Source organism: Heterocephalus glaber, unplaced genomic scaffold, assembly GCF_053883595.1.
Source record: "Heterocephalus glaber isolate CG9 unplaced genomic scaffold, H.glaber_assembly_v1.0 deba00000809, whole genome shotgun sequence".
NCBI classification, from domain to species: domain Eukaryota; kingdom Metazoa; phylum Chordata; class Mammalia; order Rodentia; family Bathyergidae; genus Heterocephalus; species Heterocephalus glaber.
The window spans coordinates 6,550,978-6,578,630 of NW_028258163.1; the positions used below are offsets into that span (position 1 = coordinate 6,550,978).

Consider the following 27,653-nt stretch of genomic DNA (forward strand, 5'->3'; position numbering starts at 1 on the left):
AGTTAGTAAAGGGACAAATGGAAATTATGTTCATTCATTTGATAAATAATTAAGCACCTATTTTATAGCAGAGGTGATAGATTGAATTATGGGTTATGAAGGTCGAAGGCGATGAACCTGATATGGTGTCATTGTGTGTGTGCGCATGCGCGTGTGTGGTGTGTGTGTCTGTGTGAGGATTGAATCCACAGGTGCTCTACCTATGAGCTACACCCCCAGCTTTATTATCTATTTATTTGTTTATTTATATTTGGAGATTGGGTCTCACTAAGTTGCCTAGGTTGGCCTTGAACTTGCCATCCTCTTGATCCTTCTCTCTGAGGCTCCTGAGTAGCTAGGATTACATCCCTGTGACACTACACCGGTTACATCTCATGTTTCTTAACAGCCCACGGGGCTGCCCACAAGTCAACACATTGTTATAGTACAGTGTGACAGAGGCTGTAATAGTAGAAGGCCAAGATGGTATAGGAGAAGACCAGGAGACCTGAATCACGAGCAGAATTTGGCCAGTTGAAGAGAGCTGTGGATGGTAACAAAGTTCTAGGCTGCAGGAACAGTGTTGTGTATCTTAAGGTTTAGGAATGAGTGGGGTGGATTTGAGAAAGTAAACTCACTTTAAGGTAAAAGGATGACTGGCTAGTAGAATACTTGTGATTTTTCTTTCAGCAGTTTGAGGCTGGTAAGGTGTGTAGCATGGTAATCTGTTTTCAATTTTGCTACTGTTTCGTGTATAAATGGCTTCCAGAGGAAACTCAAGGCATACTTGCTGGAGATGGATTTAGGTAGTCTTGGGCCTATTACTTAGATATCCTAACTCCCTATCAAGTGTCAGCTTCTGGGATCTTGGCATCCTTGGCAGGTGGGATTCTTCTTTGATGTATCAACTAATAAATAGAAGATGACAGGGACTCTTTGGAGAGTCCTAAGTTGGTGGCCTTCTGAGCTCTTAGCCATTAATTGATAATTATCAATTTTCTTGTCTTTTTTTTTCAAGTTGAGAGATGAGACAACAAGAAAATACACAAGGTATAGATTTCGAATGATGCACTAATAGAAATGTTGATCAGAACCACTAAAGATGAGGCCTGTTATAGTTTGGGTCTGGAATGTCCCCCAAAAGCTATGTTTTGAAAGCTTTGTGCCTGGCGGGTGGCACTATTGGATGATGATGGAAATGTCAGGCTACGGGGACAGTTGGAAGGAGCTGTAGGTCACTGGGAGCGTGTCCTTGAAGGGTAGCCTGGGAGCTCATCTCTTCCTCTCTTCTTCACTCTCTTTGCTTCCTGGCCTCCATGCCATGAGCAGCCTCCTCCACCACACACTCCTGCTGTTATGATGATCTGCTCACCATAGGCCTAAAAGCCATGAAGCCAGCCAACCATGGACTGTAACTTCTGATCTTAAGTCAAAATAAATCTTTTCTCTTTTTAAGTGGTTCATCTCAGGTATTTTGTCACATCAATGGAAAATTGATACAGGGCTTTTTTTTTTTTCCTGTAGAGGGAATTGAACACAGGCTTTTGCACTTAGCTGCCTCCTCAACCCTTTTAATTTTTATTATTACTTTTTATTTTGAGACAAGGTCTTGCTAAATTGCCCAGGCTGGGTTCAAACTTGTAATCTTTCTACCTCAGCCTCCCAGAGTGCTGAGATTATCGGTGTGTGCCACCATGCTAGGCTCACAGGGCCATTTTAATGCTTGCCACCTTAAAAAGTATATCCATGTGTTTGTCTTCACTGAACATGTAGCTCCGAGATAAGCATGGTGGTACTCTCCTGCAGTACCAGAGATAGATTAATCTCAGATATACTGATGTCAGTATCCTAGAAAGGATTATGAATATTCATCTTAAAATATCATGGAATAAGAGAATTAAACAGGACTTCAGAGATTATTGGGCCCCAGACCTTTATTTTACAGATGAGTCATCTTTGCTACAGAAATGTGGAGTGGCATGTCTGTTCTAGTTCCTGTCTCAGAATTTTCCACAACTGCTTCTCCTGATGTCTCCTCTGTCAGGTATCTTCTCCTCACTTTCACTTTGCTCGTCGTCACATCATTTAGGACTCTGGTTAATATTTAATAAGGTCTCTGGTTAACATAGCTGCTAACCAATATTTCTTAATACCTTACCTGTTTTACTTTCTGTATTGTACACACATTTTCTAAAATTCTTGTTTTCTTCTTTATTATCTTCTTGCCTAGAACATAAGCAAGAAAAGATCTTAATCATTACTGTATCCCTAGCATTTTTTTGTTTTTTGAGACAAGGTCTCACTATGCAGTTCAGGCTGGCCTTGAACTCACTGTATAGCTGAGGTTGGCCTCAAACTCATAGTGATCCTCCTGCCTCAGTCTCCTGAGTGCTGGCATTACAGGAGTGTGCCACCATGCTTGGCTTCCCAGCATTTAAAACAGTACCCAGAACATAAAAAGCACTCAGTCAATGTATTTTTTTAAAAAATTACAAATGGATGGAAAATAGAACATGCAAAGGCACTGATCTTTCTACTACCCCAGTGCTTCTCAAAGTTTAATGTGCATGTGAATCACCGGGAGATCTTGGTAGAATGCACATTTTGATTGAGAATGGGTTGGTTTCTCAGATGCTGCACTCCTGACAAGCTCTCAGGTGATGCCAAGGGCTCTGCTCCACACCCTTGATGAGCCTTTCTGCAGCTGTGCTCTGGAAGTAAGGAAGAAGTGAGGTCGGCCAGACACATTTTTATCCTTTACTTAAACACGTATAGTTGAGTCTTGATATTTTCTTTGTTAAATAAGGAGTGGAGTGTTAAGCTGCATTTTGTTCAACATTTTATTATAACAATTTTCAAACACAAGGGAAGATTTTAAGAGTGAGCCTGCTACCTAGTCATCGCTGTTCACATTGTGCTGTGCTTGTTTATCACATGTCCATCCAAGACTCATCTTTTTCTCCAGTCTGCAATTATATTTTGATGTATTTCACCTTGGGTTGCACACAACAGCGCTCTCCTTCCAAATAGTGACTCTTCCTGGGTGGTGACCAAAACACGGAGACTATTCAGGACGCTTCTCCATGAGGCCAGCCCTATCTGCCGCTTCTCCTACCCGCACTCTTGATCTCCGCCTTTTCCTCCAAGAGCACACTGTGAAGTCAGTAGGCATGTTAGACATATTTTATATCTTTTTTAAGGCATCCAACTATGATTTTAAACCCAAACAAAGTTTCTCTTTTAGAATGTCTCAAATTGTTTTGCAAAGGCTAGGATAGAGGAAAAGAATAGTAATTTGTGATTTGGTTTTTGGCAGTTTTGATAAACTGTAACAGAGGCTGTGAAGTTCAGATTTTCCTTTTAGATTAAGAGCTTCTCGAGGACAAGCACCACTTTGTCATCTTTGTTTCTCTCATGCTCTTTCCTCTCCCTCCTTCCTTCCTCTTTTCCTTTCCTTATGATCCCAGGGCCTAGCACATGCTAGGCACATGCTCTATCACTGACCCACATCCCCAGCTCTGAGGACTGTTTCTTGATCATCATTGTCTTTCTGGTATCTAGAAAAGCCTCTGGAATGTAATATATGCTAAGTGTTGGAAGACCCAGTGAGTGAATGAATGAATACACACAAAATAGTAGCAGTTTTCTCTCTTGATTGTTGGTTCTTATTCATGCCAGACTCATTCTTATATTGAGTTTTTCAGCTTCTGAAAGATTTGTAGTTTGGGGTGGATCACTCTGTGCTGTGGGGCACTGTCTTATGCATCATAGGATGCATAGCAGCATCTCTGGCCTTTGCTCATTGGCTGTTAGTAGTTCCCCTACCCAATTCTTGAGAATCAAAAATGTCTCCAGACATTGCGAAATATGAGAGACAAAAATTGCTCATCTTTGACAACCACTGAACTACAGACATTAAAGCTCCATAGCTTGAGGCCACCTCTTCTCAATTTGAGATAAGAACCAGGTCTGAGTAAAGTCAGAGGATATTTTTATTCCTTCAGGTTTATGATGGGATGGTGAGAGGGTCTGTGGCTTAATTTGCTTTGAACAAATCCCAGGGGCCTGTCCTCCTTGAGCATTTCCTCCCAGGCCCCAAAGGAGGCCCTCGACTTCTCCAGCTACTTTCTGTCTTGGTTTCTGACTTTTCTCTGTCCTAGGCTGGGATTCAAGCACAGTCCTGTTCCTTGATCCCATCAAGGAGGGAGGAGCTTATCAGCTTCTCCCCTTTTGGGTTGGACCCTGCTAAGCACATAAGGCCTGATTTCCTATTTAAATCCAGAGTTTTCACCTCCTTGGGACTCTGATGTGCAACTGGCTGGAATCTGTGTTAATGATGCCTAGTGATTTCTGTTGGGGTTTGCTACCTCTAAACAGATTCATGGATAGTGACATTATTTTGGATGTGAGTCAGGTTTCCTGAATCCCTTGGGATGATATAATTGGCATCACTAACTAACTTCCTTTGGGATTAACTCTAATTTTTGCTTGATTTCTGTTGCCCTAAGACCATCAATTCTACCCTCTTACCCCATTCTTGCTTGTTCAAGGTAAGTGGTAATTGCCAGCCTTGATCGTTCATTTCCTCTAGTAACATATATTAGACTCCCTCCTCAACAGGGACTAAATGCTCACTGACTTCAGGGTGATCTTTTCAGCCTGCTTGGTTTTTCTGGTCCTATTAATCATATTCTTCAGTCTTCAGAGGCACTTCTTTTCTGTACTGCTCCTAACTGCAGAAAGCTGCTAAAGAAAGACTCGTAATTAAACTCCAATGGCTCACAAACATACTTCCTCCTTGCTCATTGTACATCAACTCTCTCATTTGTTCTTCCTCTGTTACCTGCCTAATCCCATCTCCTAATGATTGTTTCAAATACATTCCTTTTTTCTATAAACCCCAACACTTTTTATTTTTTACCACAGCAGACACACTGACAAACTCACTTAAAAAAACAAACAGAATTAAGGCTAATGTTTTCTCTTCACCTTAACATATCCATGTTTCTTTACATACATTTGATTCATTCTTCTATGTTTGCTTATGTGTTTCTTGGTGTGCCTGGTGGGGGGTGGGCCTGGGGGCTCTTAACCAGGCTGAGAATCTGTATTTGTTTGACTTAGAATCATTTCTTTATATATTTGTGAGCAAAGTCCATTTACATCTGCTTAGTCTTACTCTGAGTTGCTCAAATGGGATCTCTTTCTTTATACAAACTCTCATTTCCATTTTGCTGTGAAGGGAGGAAGAAATACATGTACAGTATTTATTATCTCAGTGGCTAATAACATTTTTTGCCTTTTTTCCCCATGTTACTTCTGGTAGAGTGCTAGATATATAGCACACACTAGAATATTGAAATTACCTATCAATTGATAGATTAAAGTTGCTTGTGACTCTTGCTTAGCTCTGTTTATCTCCCCTTTCACAGAAGAACCATGTTCTCAGCATGCTTCTCTGGTCTAGTTAATCATCTCTGTGATTTACCTTTTCTTTTTATTTCTTAATCAGCCATCAGTTTCCCCTGATAAATAAGATTAGAAACTCCTTAGCCCATGAAAAGGCTCTTCTAGTTAAACCAATTTCTGTCAATTAGCTCTTACACACAGTTCTTAAGAAATTGATAGAAACGTCATTTTTGTAGCCACCCACAGATAATCAGTGTAGTTTGCTTGTACCTTGAGCAAATATTCAGCATCTATATGGACAAGCCTTTTAATTCACAGTATTTCCAGGAGGATCTCTTTAAGTGAATTACTCTTGTTTGGCCTTCTGGGCATGGCTCAGTGGTTGAGGGCCAATTTACCCACCCTGCCGGGGGGTCAGGGGTCCCTTATTGTTCCAGCAGTAGCCAACAGGTCCCTCCTGCACGCTAACATTCAAATCCTCCACTGTTAGGTGAGAAAATGACCTGAGTATAGATTTTGATGTGCTAGACACAATGTTTCTGTTTTTGGAAGGCTGTATGGAAAGCCATTCAGAACACTATTCCAAAATTCAGGACATTTTGAATGTAGTCCCGAATCTGACAATATCTTGAAATGAAGTCATCCTTATTCTCTCCGGGTCTCAAGTTTATCTTTTGAAAATTGAAGTTACTTTTACACTAAGCATATCATGTTTTCTATATTTCAAGTATTACTATGAAAGGAATATTTTGGGGAGTTCTCTTTATCCCCTGTAATTTTACCATGATTAACCTTGCTATGGATCTTTGAAAAGTAATTTTTTTTCTAGACAACATATAGGCCTTATATACTTTGGAGAAATATGCCTTAGAAATCTCATATTATCTGAGCCTCCGAATTCTGAAGGAACTCACCCCAAGTTATACAACCCAAATGAAAGTACACAGAGGTTAGATTTAGAGGATCCAGTTTGGGTAGAAGATGAGATTAAAGGCAGTATTGGAGAGGCAATATTTGAGGAGAAATTGGCTGAGAATTTCCCTTAGTTGAAGAGAGACAGGTCCTTAGGCAGAAAGTACATTTCAAATTTCGAGCAACTTAAATACAATAAGTCCACCTCAGAGTGAAATTGCAGAATATCAAGGTGAAAGAGAAAATCTCAGAAACTACCTGATCTCTCAGAAAGATTACTTACTGAGAATTAGGTTACCAGTAGACTTCTCATCTGTAATCATACATTTCAGAACACTATGAAGGAAACATTTTCAAACTCCTGGGGGAGAAATAACTGAGAACCAAAAATCCTACTTCCAGCTAAATGGTTATTCAAGGGTGAGGGTAAACTAAAGACAATTTGAAGAATACATTGCAACCATATACCTTCCTAAAAGAATAATTATATCATCAAGACAAATGTACCCAGAGGAAACAGGAGTAATATAATAAATAATAGAAATTAAAACACGTTGGTAAATTTAAAAGAACAATTTGACCATTAAAAATAACAATACCATCTTGTGTCAAAAAATAAGAAACAAAAGCTAGTTAGTAACAACTTACAAGAGTGGGAAATGTTCAACTGTACTAGAATCATTGTCTTATTTATTAGGAGGAAAAATATCCTGAATAATTTACTTTGTTAAAAAACATATTGTTAAATACAATTGTCCTTTGGTATCCATGGTGAATTGGTTTTAGGATCCTTTTCAGATACCCAAATCTGCAGATGGTCAAGTTCCTTACAAAAATGGCATCGTTTTTGCATATAAACCTATGCCCCCCATATACTTTTTGTTGTTGTTGGTACCGAGGCTCGAACTCAGGACCTTGCGCTTGTGAGACAAGCAGTGGAACCACTGAGCTAAATCCCCACCCCACCACCCATATACTTTAAATCATCTCTAGATTATGTATAATACCTAACACAATGTAATGCTATGTAGTTATATTATTTAAGAAATGATAAGAAAAAGCTGTACATGTTTAGTATAGATGCAATTTATTTGAATACTTTGATTTGCAGTTAGTTGAACTCATAAACAGTTAATTGAAATGGTAGAAAAATAGAAATATAATTGATGGTTTCCTCATCAACACAGACAAACCTTATTCTCTAATCTGAGACAGGAAAAGAGGGGGACAAAACAACTAAACAAAAAACAAAAAGAGATGGATGAAATTGAGTATAGATGTGGAAGGAGTAATGTTTGTTGAGTAAATATTATTTTTAATTATGGGTCCTATATCATATACTTTTGGATTAATCTAGTTGTCTTTTCTTTACTGTGTGGCAAGGGTTGGGAAACCATCCAAGATACTGGGATTTTCAGAGCTGGTTTATTCTCAAATTCAGTTGCTAGTTCAACACTGAAAACTTTCTTCTTCTTATTTACATCATAATCTCAGACAGATTTCCATCTATAAACTAGGAAATGGCTCATATGAAAGCCACTCATTTAACATGGAGAAAAAAATGATGAAGAAAAAAATTAAACCCTATGCACTCCCTCACCTGGAATCTGGTGTTTGATTCCACTTCCCAATTGGATTTCTTTTTACGTAGGTCTTTATAGGCAGTGCACAGGTTAGCAACACCAAATACTATGCTGCAGTCGTACAGACTGTAGTCTATGTTTACTATAATTACAGAAGTGTTTAAAGTCTTGCATTTTGCCATTGGGAGAGAAAAATAGAAGGATTTGGGGCAATCAGTTATTATAGACACATGTTGAAGTTAAATTAAAACTATATTTAGTTTGCCTTTAGAAAAGTATGACTTCAAACACAGCTTGAGTTTTTGAAAATTGGTTATTTGCAGATATTTTAAATTCAGTTGTGTAAGTTTTTCAGCCAGCTCCTAACCTTCAAAACTAGAAATCAATTGATTATTCTTTGCATTTATGAAAAAACTTAACTTCTCAACTTGACCATCCATTTTGTTCACTTAGTTGTTGTTCTCTTCTTCAGAAATCTCATGTATGTATTATTCATATATTTATATATATATAAATTATTTGAGCTTAGGATGCTTGCTCATGTCATGTCAAATTGTAGGTCACTGAATTACTGGGGTCAGAATTCTTAGAGGAGTCCTTAGTCCAAACCTTCACTATGTACAAGATGACAATGAAAGTCAAAGAGGAAATGCAACTTCCCCAAATTCTTAAGGCTCATTAGTGGCAAAACTACTGAAACTTAGATCATTTATGGGCTGTCATTATTTAGATCTCTTTGTAATATGTCCAAAGGAGGGTGACCATTGTACAATTTAGGCAAAAGATTTGTTTGTTTTATCACTTCAACATTTAACACATTTTTTCTTTTTTTTTTTTTTTTTTGGAACTGGGGATCGAACTCAGGTCCTCACACTTGCAAGGCAGGCAGCGGAACCACTGAGCTAAATCCCCAGCCCTAACACATTTGTTTTAATCTGTGACACAGCCTAGTGCTAAACAATAAAAATATCAGTAGAAATTCAGTGAAGTGATATATTGATCAGTTTGTTGCTAAAAGTTGTGGTGCCTTTCATACTGACTAATTCACAGGAGAAAAATCATTTAGGAAATTCCTAGACTCAGCTTGTTCTGGTTAATATTGTGTAAAATAGAAATTTGTTATTATTTTTAAATGATAGACTATTTCTTACACTCCAAAAGGTTAGATGAAAATCTAATAGACAGTTATGTTTCTACCATCCCATTTGATACATGTTTCATTCAAACTTGGGTACTGTAGTTTTTACCTATGTTAATATGTATAAATTATGCTAGCTTGGAAAATTACCATGTGGTATTACATTGTATGATTCTTTTTTCTATTCTTTAAATAGAATATATAGGTCCTTTCTCAGTTTTTGTTTGCTTTCACAAGTGACGCGGAATAACATCCTTGAACGAGATCTTGAATTTTTTCAAGAATATATAACTAAAAGTGGAAGAGCTGGTTGAAGGTGGCTTTTTCATGAAGTGCCTCTCATGGTAGATTTACAAATTTCTCCTGTCAGCACTAGATAGCTCCTGCTTCCCCTATTCTCACACATCCTTCAAATTATCAAACTTTAAAATCTTTATCAGTCTTATAAGAACAAAATGTCACATAGTTTTGATTTGCATTTCTTTTATCACCTTTGCAAGTAACATTTGTATGTATTTTATCACAGTTTTCTTTCCTGTTTTGTGAATTTCCCAGTCATAGACCAGTTTTCTACTGAGTTTTCAAAATTTCTTATCTGATTTTCCAACATAATGTATATATTCTTATTTCCTTTTATCTATTATATATGTTACAAATACATTTTCCAGTGTAAGTTTGTCTATTTTGTATCTTCTGAAAATACAAATATGAAGTTTTAATGAGGTCAGATGTACCAGTCCTTTTTTGGGGGGAGGTTCTTATTAACAAATAACTTTTGGTTTTCAAATTTTCTTCCTCAAAATTTAAAAAGATGATTTATTTATATTTAGTCTTTAAGACATTTGGAATATAATTTTTAGTATGTTTTTCATGGGATAAATACTTGTCCCTGTACTGTTTATTTGACAGCCTTTCATTTGCATCCTTCCATCAATATCAACTTTCCCTATAGATGAGGAGCCTTTTCTGAACTCTGTTCTGTTCCATTAATCTGTTAATTTATTCCTGTAAATATCGCACAGTTCATTTATTAAAGATTTATCATATTTGGTAGGACATTATCACTCCTCCTTCTCTTCTTCCACTCAAAATGGTCTATTATTATAGCTTTTTTACTTTTCCATATAAATCTTAGAATTAGATCTGTATCAGTGTTGTTAGGATTTTCATTAGAATTGCATTGAAGTTATAGGTTAACATGGGGGAGAATTGTTACTTTTATGATATGAAATTTTATCAACAAACATGATATATTTTTTCATTTATTTAGGCCTTTTCTTGTGACCTGTATGATATTAAATTTTCTGTGTAAATATCTTGAACATATTTGGTTAGCTGTGTAGTTCAGATTTTTGTTTCTATGGTGAAAGAGATTTTTAGATCTTATATTTTCTAACTCATTATTGCTAGGATACAGACATTGCATCATTTTTATATTTTATATTTTGTATCAAGAAACCTATTTTTATTAATTTCAGTATTTTGATTTACCTTTTCTTATCCTTATATTTCTACTTTATTTTCTTATTTCATTGTGCTGTGTAGATGGCACAGTAAAACCTTTGAAAAAATGCAAGAATAGCAGGCATCATATCTTGTTTCGGAGTAGGCAGGGTATGAGTTATTTTACCATTAAGTACTAACTGTTGTTAGGTTTTAAATAGATGTTCTTTATCAGTTTTAGGAAATTCCTTTAGATTCCAAGTTTGTCATAATTTTTAAACAATTTTCTTTTTTGCAGAATACTTGTTTGGAGCCTTCCTGTATTGTTTTGACTGTAGGTTTAGATTTAATTTTTTAAAAAATCAAATATGGGATAGGCTGAAAACATTGTAGCTACTGACTTCTGCTTTAAAATCAGGAGGAAAAGAGGTATGAGTTGCAGGAGAAACTAATTACCCAAAAGCTTCTATTTATTGAAAGCTGAAGCTATGTTGGGTTGGTGCATAAAGGCCTTGGGCACCCGAGCTTTGAAGAAACAAGTGTATCAGTCTAGTAAAACCAAGAAGCCTGACAGATCATATGGACTGTGGGCTTACGAAAAGTAATCAATACTACTTCCAAATATTTGTGAGAGGGCACACCTACTTAACACAAGTGGATTGCAAGGTCTCAAAGTTCTGGTGCAAATAGCTTTGGTTAATTAGCTTATTTGAACTATAAATGTGTATAGTCACTGTTCTTTTTCAATAGCAAATACCTTGCAGGTAGTTCAGGTAACGCTCTATGTTACATGTGCCAGGCTCCAGCCTGCCAGGAAAAATCACCAGCCTTTCCTACAACTGTTCTCCTTCACTACGTGGTGGAGACAAGGATTAAGGACCTTTTTGCAAAATCACTATCCCAGGTTTGTTCCCATGTCAGAAAAAAAAAATGCCAACGAGATTCCTGCCACCAAGACATTCAGTTCTGCAAAGGTTTACTGACAGCTTAGTGTGTCAAATGTATTGTGTGTAAATCATCAGGTGACATAGGAAGGTGAAGAATTCTGAAGGACTTTACAATTTATTTATAACGGAAAGCCAATAGGGACTGAATTTGAAAGTTTTGAAAATGGAATGCTGGTATTTTGTTCAATTCAGTTTTGGCTCATAAAATGAGAGGCAGAAATTAATCTTTAGGGAAACATTTTGCTTTGCCTTGAGAGGGATTATTTTGCTTTCAGTCAGTGCACCTACTTATCTGCTGTTTAGAGATCTCTGAGTGCAGCAAAGTATATGAACGTGCTTGCTTCAGGCTGAGTTGTAAGTAAGTTGGTAAGTATATCGAGTGCATTAGCACAGTTGTGCTCTAGCCAAATCAGAAAAATTTCCCTTCAGAATCTGAATATGGAGTGCCTTATGGATAGACATGGATTTTTCTTCGGTTATTTGTATGTGCATATGTTTTGAAAACTGTTAGCTGTTTAAAAATTTTGTTTTCTTTTTTTCTGATCACAGAGCTGGACTATATTTCCCAGCCTTATGATTAGTTGAGACTATGTAATTGGTTTTTGTCAAACATATGTAAGTGAAAATGATATGTGTTACTTCCAGGCCAAGGCTTTTAAGAAGTGAATGTGGCTTCCCCTAGCTCTGCTTCTCCTTTCCCTGGATGGATACAGTTGACAAGAGGGACCTCAGTGTGCAAGACACCTAAATCCCTGAAATACTTCATAGAGGAAAATGACCATAGATCTGAAACATTATTTTAATCATTTAATAAAAGGAAAAGAAACCTTTATTTTTTGAAATGTTGGCCCTTATTTGTTCCTTTTACCCTGATTCATCATGTTTTTGTCTAAGCATTTCTTCATAGCAAATCAGAGCACTGTACTTTTATCACAGAAACATATAGGCTCACCTTTCTATTTAATATGTAAAAAGAAATAATGGGAAAGGAATGGATTTGGGCATCAATACATACTCAGACCATTGGTATATCAGACATGGCACTTTGAAAACATTATTATACTACATTCTGATGGAGAAGTCACTTTTTTGTTTAATTCTTGTTACTTTTTAGGTTATTGAGCTTTTCCCCCCCTTTGGCTGCTTTTGTGATCTTCTCATTGCAATGTGTCTTGATGTGTGGATTTTTTTTTCCCTACTTGGTATTTGCTGGACTTCCTGAGTCTAAGGAAGTGGATGGATCTTTCATCAGCTCTGAAAATTCTCAGACTTCCTTTCACTTTTATAACTCATCCATTCCTTCCTTATATTTCTTTTGGAACTTCAATTAGATATGCTGGAGCTTCCTGTTGTGTCTGCACTGTTTCATAGTCTCTGTATCCCTGAATTCTGAGTCATTTCTCTTCAATATAAGTACATTTCTCTTTAGCTCTGCTGAAACCACTGTTCAGACCATCCAGTGTGCTTTCCAAGAAATTATTTTCCATGAAACTTTTTGATTTACAAAAAAATCAAGAAGATATGAGCAAGTTGCCACACGTGCTGAACCCAGGACAGCATATTCTGTTTGGTTGTCATATCTTCTTAGGATCCTGCTGCTATGACAGGCTGTCCTTATTTGATAATGACCATAACAGATTGAGGAGTTTTGTAAAAATCCATCTGTTATGATTTATTTATGATTGGACTGGGATTAAGTGTTTGGAGGAAGATTATAGAAGTCCAGTGCTATGTTTATCATTCTTATCAAGGGTATATTGTGAAGTTAAAGGCCAGCTTGGACTACATAGAGAGACCCTGTCTCAAACAACAACAACAACCACAACCACAAACACTAAATAAAGAAACAAAGTAAGGAAGAAAGGCAGAGTGCTAGTCATCATCATCATAAGAATATTGATGCCCAAGTTAACAGCATACTTAATGATCTGATAGTCATTATCAAAAGCCTCATTTAATTCTATCTATTCTTTTGGAGCCTTGCTTGAATGTATCACAAAAGACTGGAAAATCTCTAAGAAATATGTTGGTTCCAGAGCCAATGGAGTTCATTGAGTCAGGAGCAAGAAAACTAAGAATCAAAAGATGATTGTACTATTTTAAAACCATGAGATCTCAGATAACTTTCATTCATTAGCCACAAATCTTTAAAGTAACAGATATATGCATAAAGTTACCTGTGCATAAAATTTATGTATGTATACACGCAAACACATTCTATTTACAGTGTACCTGTGACAGAGCAAGGGGTTTACAGTTTCTAACTCTCAGTTTTTCCCACCATCTGATTTTTTTCAGGAATGTTAACACTTTATAAATTACTAACTTATTCTGAGTCCTGATATCAAAACCAAACAGACATCACAAGAAAGAAAACTATTGATTAATATCTCTCATAAATATAAGTGAAATATTCTCATCCTTAAGAAAAAATATTAGCAAACCAAATCCATCAAATTATAGAAAGAATTATACACTAAGACTAAGTCAAATTTGTGTTAGGAATGCATAGTTGGTTTAATATCTGAAAATCTATTAACATGGTACACCATTTGAACAGAACAAATGGAGAAAACCCATGTGATCATTCCCCAAAACTTAGGAAAAACATTTGACAAAATTTGCCATCCCTGCATGATAAGAATACCCAATAAAGTAGGAATAAAAGGGGGTTTCCAAAGCCCAAAAATAGACATTTAGGAAAAGCACAGCTAACTTATTTGTTGGTGAATGCTTTCCCAATAAAACGTGTTTCCTAGCAAAAATTTAAAGTTTTGTTTTTAGCATCAGGAAAAAGACAAGAATATCCATTGCTAGAGGTTTCAGCTAGGGAAAATAGGCAATAAAAGGACAAAAAAGACATCCAGTTTGGAATGGAAGGAGTAGTATTATCTCTATTTGCAGATGGAATGCTCTTATATATAGAACATCCTAAGCATTGAGGAGAATCCTAAACAGAATCTCTTAGAACTAATTAACCAAGCTCAGCAAGTTATCAAAATATAAAATCAATAAATAAGAGATTCTATACCTTTACACTTGAAATGAATGAAAAAAATCAAGAAAACAATTCCATTTATGATAGCATGTGAAGGAATTGAATAATTAGAAAAAAATTTAACAAAAGTCGTGGAAAACTTACAAAACACTAAAATTACAAAACATTGTTGAAAGAAATTAAAGGAGAGCTAATGTATGGAAAGGCATCCCATGTTCATGGATTGGAAGAGTTAATATTGTTAAAATGACAATACTATCCAAGCCATCTACAGAGTCATTAAAATTCCTATCAAAATTCATGCTACCTTCTTTATATAGATTTACAGATGGATCCCAAAATTCACATAAAGAGTTAAGGATCCATACAAAACAATGTTGGAAAAGAAGAACAGAGTTCATTGGAGCTTTTATGTTTTCTGACTTCAACACCTACTATAAATCTACAGTAATCATGATAGTCTGGTACTGGCATTAGAATAGACATCTGGATCAATGGAGTTGAACAGAAATAAATACCTTATTTATGATCAATTCACTTTGACAGGGATGACATTACACTGTAGGAAGGAATAATCTTTTCAACAAATGATTGTTGGGACAATGGATATCCACATGCAAAAGAATAAAGCTAGATCTCTATTTCATATGATATTCAAAGATAGCATGGGTCAAGGACTAAATATAAAGAAAAGAAAGACCCAAATGTAAAAAATAAAAATGTAAAACTCTGAGAAGACAGTATCGGTATTAATTGATGTGACCTTGAATTAAGCAATGGTTTCTTAGATCTGAAACCAAAAGCATAAGCCACAAAAGAAAAATAGACAATATGTTGTGAGCAAAATTTTTAAATGAAGAAAATGAAGACAATAACCTATGGCAGGGGAGGAACTATTTGTAAGTCATTATCTGACAAAGGGCTTATATCTAAAATATGTAAAAGATTCACACAACCCTATAAATAAAAAGAAACCAATTTAAAAATGTTGTGTGAAAGATATCAATAGATATTTGTACAGAGAAGATATACAGATGACCAACAAATGTATCAAAGAAATGCCAACAAAACCCACAATGAGATACTACTTCAGATCCCTGAGGCTGGCTATAATAATAAAAAAAGGTAATCAGAAATGTTTGTGAAGATATGGAGAAATTGGAATGCACATTGATGCTGGAAATATAAGTGGTATAGCTGCTTTGGAAAACAGTTTGTCAGTTCCTCCAAGGTAATATAGATTTACACATGACCCAGCAACTTCATTCCTAGCTAAATACCAAAGAAAGATGAAAATACATATCCACACAAAAACTTATACTTGAATGTTTTTAGCAGCATTGTTCATAATAGCCAAAAGGTAGAAACAACCCAAATATTCATCAGTGGATGAATGGATGGGCAAAATGTGGTATATCAACACAATGGAATAATATTCAGTAGTTAGAAATGAAGAACTGCTGTGTTCTACAATATGGGTGAACCTCAAAACTATTTGCAAAGTGAAAAAAAGTAGTTATAAAAGACCAGATACTACATTAGTCCACTTAACTAAGGTACCCCAAGTGGGCAAATTACCACCAGAGACAGCAACTAGGTTTGGGGTACACTAGAGGCAGAGGAGCTCAGTGGGAAACAGGCAGTGATTGTAATGGTCATGGTTTATTTTTAGTGTGATGAAAATGTTTTAAAATTGATTATAATGATGATAGTACATTTTTTAAAATATAGCAAAACCTACCGGATTTCAGACTTAAAATTGGTGAACTATACAGCATATGAATTATAACTTAATAAAGTTGTTATGAAAATTACATGTCACCTTTTAAATCCAGTTTTCTTATTTCTGTTAAAAAAAAAAAGGAGTTAAGTCCTGTTGTTGTTGTTGTTGTTGTTTTGAGACAGGGTCTTGCTATTTAGTTCAGGCTGGCCTTGAACTCACAATGGAGACCAAGCATGCCTCGAACTCACAGTGATCCTCCTGCCTCAGCCTCCCAAGTGCTGGGATTACAAGAGTGCACCTCCATGCCCAGCTGTTTTTTTTTCTGTTTCCACTATTCTATGATTTTGTGGTTAACAATAGATTTTATGTTGTCACACATGTGGTTTTCTAATGGCTAATAATTTTAATAGTTCTGAGATAATCCTCAAATTATTTTTAGAAGTTTCTATGATATAAATAACAAATAATCGGGCCAGGGATTTAGCTCAGTGGTTTGGCTGGCCCCACAAGTGCAAGGACCCAAGTTCGATCCCCAGTACCAAAAAAAAAAATTATTCCCTTTATAAGCCAACAGAGTCAAAGCACTCTTTCCTGGGTCACTTGAAGAGTTACCACTGGAATATGAATTGAATCTTAAGAGAAAGAAGTTTGTACACTATCTGAAGAAAGACAAACACTATTTATAATTTTAAAATTTCCATCAGCTTATGTTGTTAAAAGCTTTCTCAGTTCCATTGTGTGAACAACATGTTTACTATACTGAATAAGCACTAGAGAAGCAAATCAAATCAAAAGTTAATATCCTCCAAAGAAGAGGCAGACAAAAACTTGGCAGGTTACCTAACAAACTGAAGGTACGTGGAGCAATAGCGCTGACTATAACTTGGCCTGGATCTTCTTCAAGTTCTTGGGGGAAATATCTATCTATCTCTCATCTATCTATCTATCTATCTATCTATCTATCTATCTATCTATAGCAGACATCTATGACCTTTAAGTGACACATAAAGTTCCAAAATGTAACCAGTTGCAAAGATTAAAGTGATGATTTTCTTCATTCAGCTTAATTATTTTGACATTTGTGTACAATAAGCCATAAAATTCAGGCTTTTCTCATACTACAAATGGGGTTGTTAGATGAGCTTCCCACAACACAATGTGACTTCAAGCAACTTACCTGTCTTGTGGTCAGACTTTGAGAACTGATAGATAGAGGATGGATGGTTGAATACTAGAAACTAACATTTTTTTCAAGCCAAGATAATAGGCCCATAAACCATTGGAAGTAGTAACATGAATAGTGAATGCAGTTCAGTAGAAAGTGTCATCTTCGTGCATGAAGAGCCAGAAAGAGTTGATGGTCACTCCAAGCTATTCAGAAGGTCACCAAAAACAGACACTAACACTAATTGCAATGTCCTCTTTGAGCATGAGGAGTTCTATGTAGTTATCCAGAACTACAGCCATCATTAAAATAAATGCCACTTCTAAAAACAGACATAGTTGGAAGGGAAAACGTAAGCAAATTAGTTTAGGAGGAACTCCTTTGAAGTTAGAAGGCCAGAGAAAAAGTATAGGTTAAAACTCAATAAGAAGGAACAGGCGAGGCTAGAGAATGTAGAATTTCAGAATTAGAAGGAACCTGTTTATCTCACCATGCTTTGTATTAGGATGAGATAAACTATACTGCAGTAATAAACTCAGAAATCTGTGTGGCTTTGCACAACAAAAGTTTATCTCTTAGTCATTCATGTCCATGTTGGGTTGTTTGACACTTTCTTTCATCTGATGATTCAAGGTTGCAAGCTCTCTCCACATGATGGTGATGCCACAGCTTCAAATTATAATTTTCTTTGGAAATGTTGAGGCAAATATTGGGAAGATGGTACATAATAGTGGCCAGTAATTAACATATTACTTTCAATTCACTTAAAAAAATCTTAAGTAACCAATTTTAAACTAGTTTGATATAACAGATTATATTTTTCTAATATACAATATATTAAAACAAATACACATTTATTCAATCTATATTATGAACAATTTTAAAACATCTCCTATATCACCAATAGTGAGAAACAAATTAATGTAACCCTGTAATCTTAAGATTCAAAACCTGAGGTCCAGATAAATGATATGTCTTTGTTCCCTATGTTCACAAAGGGAGCTGACATGCAAAGCCAGGGCTAGAATCTAGTTTTCCTTCCGCTCTACCATATTTTCAATCCTCTAAGTTTGGAGGGGAAGGATGTGGGCATTAGAAAAACAAACCGAGTCTCTGCAATTAGTTGAATTACAAAGAACACAGGCACAATGTACAAATATGCTAGAGTAAAAAGAAAACAGTAGGAAGTTGTGAAGGCTGCAGGCAGATGGGGTCTCTTGGAAAACATGACTCCCACAGAAATCAGCAGCTTTGAGTGCATTGCTGTCTCAGGGCTGATTTTCTGAATCACTGCAGATAACTGTAGAGCCCCGAGAAGCGCCATGAGTGTGTAGAATGTGCAGAGTGGCAAGTATGGGCGGAGACACTGCTGAGATGGCAGCTGGACCCTGCACTGGGAGAGATGGGCTCTGCTGTCTTCTGGCAGCTCAGTGTCCCGTGCAAGCCCTGCCACCCTCAGAAGCACACTCGTGATAAGTATAAGGAGGAGCAGCCTTCAGTTCAGACCAAAATCAAATGGAAACTGCTGGAGGATTACTAGGAGTTGCCTAATATTTTATAAACCAGCTTTGCAAACAAATGCTTGCTGGTGAGGAATCACAATGGATGCCTGGCAGGTTACATTTTACTAATCAGGATTGTAGAATTTGATACTGAGGAGATTTTAGAAGTTGTCTATTCCAGTAGTTGTAAAATTTTCTTTTGAAAGCCAAAAAACCCATCTCTTCACAATAAGTTTTATTAGATACACTTACTCAAACTGATAGAAGCAGAAATACTGTGGTTGGAGAAGAGGGTCTGTTTGTCTTATCACCCTTCCACTTTCCATGTTCTGAGCTCAGTGTAATATGATGCCCTTTCATGCAGTCCAATGTATTCACTTTAGGAGCATGGAAACTAGGTTAGAGCATTGTGAAGTTTGCCATCCAGTTAGGTATGACAAAATCAGGACTAGAGTCATTAACTTTTGTAAGAATTCAACTTGACCTGACTGCAGCTATCCTGAGTCATAACTGCCATGATTGTCCCTTAGTAACCCTAGCCTGTTTCTCCCCACATTTTCCTAGCACATTATAGATTAAACCTTTAAAATTAAACCTTTAAAATCGTATGTGGACCTTTACGATCAGACCTTGGTCCCCTCAGTGCCAAGAATGTGCCTGATGTCTCTGATAATTATCTTAAGGCCAACCACGTACATGTACATTCCAGCTCAAATGGGAGTCACTTTTGTGCTGACCAATATATAACTCCTCTTGCTCTAACCCAGTTTGTGGGGGATCCACTGCTCTTGCTGCCATCCCTGACCATGCTTTGCACATAAGTCCCTAATAAAGATTACATTCAGCATAGTCCTGGGTTGGTTTGCCTCTTTCTTTGGTTTCATAGCACCTTCCTCCTACACTGGCCAGTTCGTTTGCAAAGGATTTTCCTGAAACAGACTTTGACAAATACTGAGTTTTCCTAGGAGATTATTATGGTAAAAGACCAAGATATTGTTATGTATGTACTATACTTGAAATGTTGAAATTTTCTTTATCAATAATATGTAAAAATTGTATACACTTCAAATATATCAGAGAATAGAGTTCATTCCTTTCCTGTTTTGTACAATTAAAACACACAACATAGATTAAGTTCTTTAAAGAAAAGAAAAATAAATCAGACATACTGAGGTATAATGGGCACAAAATCAACTAGGATAAAATAAAATTGATACAAAATAAACATTAAAATTTATATTTTATAAATTTTGAAATAAGTACACACTTATGAAACTATTATGATAATAAACATATTTATTACACCCAAAAGTTTTCTTGTATCCTTTGTAATTTCTCTTCAATCTCCCCTACATCTCCCCCCACCCCAAGACAATTGTTCTGATTTCTGTTACTATAGATTATTTTGTGTGTTATAGAACTTTATATAAATAGAATCACAAAGTATATGTTTTTCTTCTCTGGCTGTTTTCTCTCAACATAATAACTCTGAGGTTCATTTGTATTGTTAATGTGTGAATAGTTCATTCAATTTTATTGGTGAGTACTATTTTATTACATGCTGTAACATACTTTGTTTATCCATTCATCTGTTGCTGGACATTTGAGTTACTTTCATCTTTTGGCTATTGCAAATAAAGCTGTTCTGAATATTTGTGTTCAGTCTCCATGAAATTTCTCAGTTCCTCTACACCCTTATCAATTCTTGCTGTCATCATTATTTTTTTTAATTTCATCCATTCCAGTAGGTATGTAGAGTTATCTCGTTATGGTTATACTTATATTTATTATAATTTTTCAACAATTGATGGTGTTGAGTAATGATCTTTTCATGTGCTTATTTGTCATGGTTGCCATCTGTATGTCTTTCTGTGAAGAGTCTGTTTGGATCTTTTGCCAAACTTTTAAGTTGGGCTGTTTGTCATCATGTTGAGTTTTGATGGTTTTTTATATATTCTGGGTACAAGGCTTTTATCAGATATAAGAATTACAAATATTTTATTCCATCTCATCTGTGACTCATTTCCATTTTCTTTTGACCTCCAAAAAGCAGATGTTTGAAATTAACAATCAGGCACAACTTATTTTTTTTTTTATCTTTTAATGATTGTTCTTCTGTTGTTGTGCCTGAAAAATCTTTACCCAGTCCAAGGTCACAAAGATGTCCTTCTGCTTTTACTTATAGAAGTTTGAGCTTTAGTTTTTACATTTGGGTCACTGATTTATTTTTTAGTTAATTTTTATATAGTGAGAAATACATATTGAAGTTATTTTATTTTGTCTGAGTATCAAATTGTTCAAGCGCCATTTGCCTTTACATTTTTGTCAAGAATCAGTTGTCCCTACATGTATTAATCTATTTCTGATTTTAACTTGCTTCACTTGTTTACATTTAATGTATCTGTTTTTCTCTATACCAATATCATACAATCTTGATTATTATATGTAACTTTAAATCTTGAAAGATAATGTAAGTCGTTAAACCTTATTCCTTTTCTAAAAAGTTATTTTGACTATTTTAGGTCCATTTCATTTTCATATGAAACCTGGAATTCATAATTAGAATTAATAATTGGAATTCAAATTGACTTTCCAATTTCTCCAAAAATGACTTCTGGGTTTTTTTATGGCAATTGCATTGAAACTATAGACCAATTTGGAAAGACCTGACATCTTACTAAAAATGAATCTTCTGATCCATGGACATGATATGTCTCGCCATTTATTTATATCTATTTATATCTTTCCTGCTTTCTAATTTTCATAGTACATTTATATGTATCTTTTGTCAATGTATTTTATTCTTAAGTATTTTGAGAATATTGTAAACTGTATTTTTAAAATTTCAATTTATTTTCAATTGTTCCTTGCTTTCATATAGAAATACAATGGATTTCTATTGATTGATGTTGATTGTGCAATTTTTCTAAACTTACCTGTTAGTTTTAGTACTATTTTGTGAATCTTATGTGATTTTTCTTGACAATCATATGGTCTTCAATAAAGACATTTTATTTCTTTCTAATTTAGATAGCCTTTTTTCTTCCCTTATTGAACTGACTAGAAACTCTAGCACAGTATTGAATAGAAATCAAAGGAATGGACTTTTTGTTTTTTCCGTACTGGGGATCTTACTCGGGACCTTATGCTTATGAAGCAGAAGGAGAAACCACTGGGCTAAAGCCCTGGCCCGAGGAATGGACATTTTTGCTTTGCTCCTGTTCTTAGGGGAAAAGTGTTCAGCCTCATACTGTAAAGTATGTTAGATTATATATTTCATAGCTGCCTTTTTTTGGCTGAGAAAATTTCTTCTATTCCTAGATTTAGTGAGTTTTTGTTATGTATATTTATACTCAAGTTTGTCAAATTCTTTTATACATTTGTTGAAGTGGTCTGTAAAAAATATTCTGTTCATATTGGTAATCATACTAATTGGGTTTCAAACATTAAACCAACCTTGCATTCCTGGAATGAATTCTTTCTAACATATTATTGGACTTGATTTTGTAAAATATTTGTACAAAGTTTGCATCAATCTTCATGAGAAGTATTGGGGGGTAGTTTTCTTTATATCTTTATCTCATTTTGGTGTTGGGCCAATGCTGACTTCATAGAATATGTTGGAAGGATTCTACTTTCAATTTTCTAGAAGCTTTTGTGTGAAATCCGTATTTTTTTTCCTTTAATATTTGGTGGAATTCCCTGGGGAGTTATCTTGGTGTAGAGTTTTCTTCTTGGGAAGGGTTTTAACTGCAAATTGAAATGCTTCACAGGGATATTTGGCTATATTTCTTCAATGAGATTTGGTAATATGTATCTTTCAAGAAACATGTCTTGGGCTAGGGATTTAGCTCAGTAGTGCTGCCACCTGCCTTGCAAGGTCAAGGTCCTGAGTTTGAGCCCCATTACCAAAAAAAGAAAAAAATTGTCTAATTTATCTGCATAATAAAATTTCTTGGCATAAAATTATCCTAATATTTAATATTTTAAAATTTCTCTTTTAATATCTATAGAATCTGTAATTACATCCTCTCTCAATATTTATGTTAATATTCCTTATCATCTTTCTTTTTATCCTGATCATTTTGGTTACAGGTTCACCAATTTTTATCAGTCTTCTCACAAATAATTTTATGATATCAATATGCTCATTTGACTCTCCTATTTCTTACTTTTACTCTAGTTTCCACAGTTAAGGTCTCCTTCTACAAAAGGCTGTTCTTTTCTCAAGGATAAAATCCAAACTCAGGATCATGTGTAAGTCCCCCTCTTATTTATGCTCTGGTCATAACAAACAATTTGTATGCCATTTTCTTAGAACAAGAATGTAGTATCTTTTTATTTTTGCACTTGCTGTGTCCATTTAAGAAAAAAAAAACAAACTTTCATTCCCTCTTCCCCTAACTCCTGGTTATTCTTTAAGATTTAGTTCAAAATTTGCTTTTTTTTTCAATTTGTCCTCTTTGATTACCTCCCACTTGCTTGTGATTTTCCACTCAATGTGTTCATAGTATCCTTGCAGATAGCACTACAGAACTTATCACTATTATGTTATTGCTATTCTATTTGCTTCTATGTCTCTTCAAGAAGACTGTAAACTCCTAAGTGCAGAAGCAAGTGCGGAAATAATTCTCACTCATCTTCCTATCTATCTACTGCTCAGGCCATGACTACCATAGATTCAGAGACAATAATAAGCCAATGCAAGGCAGTGTTTAGTCAGTTGGTTCTCAAAGTGTGGTCCCTGATATCTCCTGGGAACTGGTTAGAAACAGAAATGCTTATATTTCATCCAGATGATCTGTTCCATCAGAGACGCTAGATGTGAGATCTAGCAATCTATGCTGAAACAGTCCTCTGGGCAGTTCCGTGGCCAGTTGGAGTTTGAGAATCACTGCTTGAGTAGTTAGGAACTAACTTTTGAGTCAGTGAATCATGGTTTCAATTCTGCCTGTACCACTTTTAAACACTTTGACATGGAATAACTTTCTCAGTATCTTTAAAGCCTTAACTCCCTCATACATCAAAAAAGGAATAGTAGGAGCTATTTTATGGATGTTTAAGGTTCAAATGAGGTACTATAGGTAAATTTGTGTAATATTGATGCATGACGTGTGCTTAATAAATGAGAACTATAAAATAGTTAATAGTAATGAAATAATACTAACATAATTCCTGTGTGATAGTGATAGAACTGTTTCCATCTCTCTAGATATCATTTTGCTTATAAATGGAAAGAAAAGTAACTAAAGGGGAATACCAAGTGATAGAATTAATAAGGAAAATGAAAGGAAGCAAGAAAAAGAGCAAGGTAGATGGCTTCATTTTAGAAGGAGAAAAATTCAATGAAATTATCCAAAAAGGTGGTACTTATATTTTGCAGAATCATTCGTAATTACACATTTCTTGCTTGTTTGGGCATAGACTTGGTCATTTTCAAAGCATGAGTAATATTCAACTTGAAAATTATCATCTTTCAGTTATAACACTCTTCTTGAGCACCAATCATGAAGCAGGCATGGTGCCGGATCCTGGGATAGAGTATTCCCCACCTAAATTTATCTCAGAGTCTAGTGGTTCTTACTACATGCTGCCAATGTGATTTCTAAATCAGATCAATCAGACAGTTTCCTTAGGATTTTAAATAACTTGTAACGAGAATGATGTAAAGGGGGAAATCTAGCTGAGTAGGTGAGATAGCCCTCAGTGTGTGGTATATCTATGAACATAAGAAAGAGAGATTCTTTAAATATCAACATTCTTGAAGCAGCTACATCTTCTGGAATTTGTGGCCCTGATTTTGCTGGCATTTTTATCAGCCCAGATCTATTAGGTACTCTTCCACGAACTCCAACAAGGTTGTGAGAAACTGTTATTTTGGTTTGGCATGGTAGAATTTCAAATTTTGATTCTGTGCTCTAAAAATATTGATTATCTATACTGAACATATGAGACAGTGTGGTAGGTGCTGGGTGTACAAAAGATTGAATAAAATATATACCTTGTCCTGAAACAGGTAGGTGTCAACTGAAATAGATGCATATATACATGTTTAATAGCAGTTTATTTTTATAGCTCCTTATAGGAGACAAATGCTTTCATGTAAATCATCTTAATTGATCTTCAAAGTAGTCTAAAAAAGTAAGTATAATAAGTGATATGAGCCCATTTTACAGATAGACAATTATAGTAACCACAATGCTTAACCCTTTTCTGGTGATTTACACTTATAATTTAATCTGTTTTATCATCTTATTACCTATATATGATCAATAACCAAATTTTGTGGTTTCTACCACCTAAAGAAATCTAATTTTTGTTGTCTTCACTATTTCTATCACCACTGCCTTAGTTAAAATAAGTTCATCTCTTTTTGTCTGGACTATTTCAATAACCTCCTAATTAGTCTCCCTGGTTACAATTTCTGCCTACTCCAATCTGCCATCAGAATTATCTTTCAGAAACAAAAATGATCATACCGCTCTGTTGAAAAACCTGTGCCGGCTTCCTTATCCACCAAGATATGCATGGCATAAATGTATGTTGCAAACCACCCCAATAAACCTTTCTTTAATCAATATTTTTATTTTTTTAATACAGATCATGTATATATTTTGTTAAATTCATACCTTATTTAAATGTTTGTTGGAATGATTGTATTTTTTTCCTTAAATTCTTTTATTGGTACATTTTAGGTAAACAATACATTTACCTTGATCATTGGGTGCTTGTACCTGTACATAATGTATCTTGGTTCTTATTTTTTTCCCCATTACCTGTGTGCACTTCACTCCCTCCACCCTTCCCTATATACATAGACTTTGTTTCCATTTTTTCTCTTTTCTCATAATTTTTCCTTTCCCTCCTTTCCTTTCTCCTTCCCCTCCCATCACCCCTACCTCTTTGGGCCTTTTCTTCCTATTTCAAATTATCAATTATTCATTTTAATCATTTTAATTCTTATTTACACTTTCAGTTTCTCACACTAGAGAAACTATTTGGTATTTACACTTGTGTGTCCTATTGATTTTGCTTATGAGTATAGGCTCAATATGCATCCATTTAGCTATGGATGTCTCTAGTTTCACTAAATGTCTCTAGTTTCTCATTCTTTATGGCTGAGTAGTACTCCATTTTATAAAAAACCCCACATCTTCTTTATCCAGTTTCCAGTTGATGGGCACTTGGGCTGTTTCCAAGCTTTAGCTATTACAAACTGTGCCACTATAAACATGGGGGCACATATATCGCTGTGATATGATTCTTTTAATTCTTTTGGGAAGATCCCGAGCAGGGGAATAGCTGGCTCAAATGGGACCTCTAGCCCTAGTTCTCTGAGGTATCTCCATACTGATTTCCACAGTAGTTGCAACAGCCTGCACTCCCACCAGCAGTGGAGCAGTGTTCCTCTTTCCTCATTTTCCCATTTCCCACAAATTCCAGAAGATGTAGCTGCTTCAAGAATGTTGATATTTAAAGAAACTCTATTTCTTATGTTAATAGATATACCACACACTGAAGGCTATCTCACCTACTCAGCTAGATTTCCCCATTTACATCATTCTTGTTATAAGTTATTTAAAATCCTACCATTTGTTATTGGTTGATTTCTTGTTAGCAGCCATTCTTTGTGGGGTGAGGTGGAATCTCAGTGTTGTTTTCATCTGCATTTCTCAAATGACCAGTGATGTTGAACATTTTTTCATATATTTATTTGATGCTTTTAATTCTTCATCTGAGAAATGTCTGTTCATTTCAGATACCCATTTTTGAATAGGGTCTTTGAATTTGAGGGGTCTGATTTTTCTCAGATCTTTATATATTCTAGATAGTAGTCCTTTGTCTGAGGTACAGCTGCTAAAATATTTTTCCCACATTGTAGGTTGTCTCTTAGCTCTGTTGGTGGTTTCTCTTGTAGGGCAGAAGCTTTTTAATAAGATGAGATCCCGGTTGCTGATTCTTTGTGCTAGTTCCTGTGCTACTGGGGTTTTGTTCATAAAGTCTTTTCCTATGCCAATGTCTTTAAGAGTTCTACCTAATTTATCTTCCAGCAAGTTTAGTGTTTCTGTCTTAATATTTAGATCTTTAAACCACTTCGATCTTAGTTTAGTGCATGGTGATAGGTATGGGTCTAGTTTTAATCTTTGGCAGGTTGAAATCCAGTTTTTCCAAACCCATTTATTAAATAGGCTATCTTTCCTCCAATGAAGGTGGTTGGCTCCTTTGTCAAAGATGAGGTGGCTGAGTATGTCTGGAGTTGTTTCTGCATCTTCTAATCTATTCCGCTGATCCTCAGGTCTGTTTCTTTGCCAGTGCCATGCTGATTTTATCACAGTAGCTTTGTAGTATAGGTTCAAGTTCGGGATTATGATACCCCCAGCCATGTCTCTGTTGGCTAGAATTGCTTTTGCTATTCTAAGTCTCGTCTGGTTCCAAATACATTTTTGGATTTTTTTCTCTAGTTCTGCTAAGTATATTGTTGGAATTTCAATTGGCATTGCATTGAATCTATATAGTAGTTTTGGGAGTATGGCCACTTTCACTATATTGGTTCTTCCTACCCAGGAACAAGGGATGTCTTCCCATTTTCTTATATCCTCCTCAATCTCCTTTTTTCAGAGTGCTGTAGTTTTCAGTGTAGAGGTCTTTTGTTTCCTTTGTTAGATCGATTCCTAGACATTTCATTTTTTTGGATGCTATTGTAAAAGGAATTGTTTCCCTAATTTCTCTCTTAGTGAGTCTGCTATTTGTGTACAAGAAGGCTATTATTTTTTGAGTGTTGACCTTATATCCAGCTACTCTACTGAATCTGTCAATTGGGTCTAGAAGACTTCTGACAGAGTTTTTTCGGTCT

At 35.4% G+C, this 27,653-nt stretch overlaps 1 protein-coding gene across 7 annotated transcripts in view; it reads left to right on the forward strand.

Moving 5' to 3' along the window:
• Positions 1-15,448, forward strand: part of LOC110345194 (uncharacterized) — a 105,241-nt gene extending 89,793 nt beyond the window's left edge. For all 7 annotated transcript variants that reach the window (XM_087207524.1, XM_087207528.1, XM_087207521.1 and 4 more), the window contains one exon: positions 12,057-15,448. The gene's annotated coding sequence lies outside the window, so the exon portion shown is untranslated. The remainder of the gene's footprint in view (positions 1-12,056) is intronic.
• The last annotated feature ends 12,205 nt before the right edge of the window (positions 15,449-27,653 follow it).